The sequence below is a fragment of the Alligator sinensis genome, unplaced genomic scaffold (assembly GCF_000455745.1).
Source record: "Alligator sinensis unplaced genomic scaffold, ASM45574v1 scaffold1409_1, whole genome shotgun sequence".
Lineage (NCBI taxonomy): Eukaryota > Metazoa > Chordata > Crocodylia > Alligatoridae > Alligator > Alligator sinensis.
The window spans coordinates 4915-6136 of NW_005843442.1; positions in this window are offsets into that span (position 1 = coordinate 4915).

Sequence of the window (1222 nt, forward strand, 5' to 3'; positions counted from 1 at the left end):
TGCAGGCCGGGGGCGGGGGCACACAAGTACGGCTGGCCAAGTGCCGGAGAACGTTTCCAGGGTCTCGGGGAGGGAATACATAGCCCTCCCACAAGAGGGCAGGAACCCTGCATGCGAGCTACCAAGTTGTCAAAACAACACACTAGGCATCCAAAAAGAGGGGGCATAAGACCTGTACCCTGACATACAGGGAGGTCATGTGCCCAAAAGTATTAGAGAGGGGGCCTAATGCTCCCCAAGGCCAGAAGGCATGGAAATCTATAACGTTGCTTTACCCCCTGGGTGAGGAGGAGGGAGGAGAAGGCTAGAGGACGCATCTCGCCCCTTTTCCAGCACTGGGAAGAAAACAAAGCACGCTGCAGCGATTTTAAGAACAAAAAGAAAATAACAAACGCTTTCATTCCCAGGCACTCCTCTCTCTCACCATCCACACTCTCACAAGGGTAAAAAAACTTCCCAGGCTGGAAAGGAGCTCCATGCTGCAAACCGCTTCACCTCCAGCCTTCCACGGGAAAATCCTCCTCCACTCCCAGGGGGCAAGACGGCTGAGACTGGCACCCTCCTTACAGGGCCCCGTCCACCTGACTAGTCACACTGCCCTTAGGGGGCAAAAGGGGAAGGCCCAGAGCCTGCTTACAGGGGGGGCCCTCAGCCAGCCAAATCAGAGCTATCACCAAAGGCACAGCGAGAGAGCTGGACCCTGCTTACAGGGTGGTCCATAGCTCTGCAGAGCCTCGCCCTCCACCGGGGCACGGGACTCGCACCCTCCTTACAGGGCGGCCCAGCCGTCCGGATGTGGAGTGCCAGGCACAGATGCAGGAAGGAGGACCGGCACCTGGACACAGGGATCGGAGAGGAGGCCACGAGCTTCAACCCAGCCACGGGAAGGTCGTCCAGCTCTGGGGTCTAAGGAGTTTGCTGTCACCCCACGAGTCTCTGCTCCTGTCTGCAAGGCCGCCCTGCGGCACCGCGCTGCAGACTGCTCCGGCTCGCTCACGCCAGCGCCAGGAGGCTACGTCCACCCTGCTGACAGGGGCACCTCTCTGACTGGCTGGCTATGGCAGTGGACCTGGTCTCCCAGTTACAGGACGTCCAATGCTACACACATCCAAACCTGCTGTCCTTCTCCCGGGATAGCAGGCACCACACACCCTGCTTACAGGAGCCTGCGCCATCCGCAGCCACGTCTGGCAGGTGGCCTGGACCCCGCTTACAGGGCGGG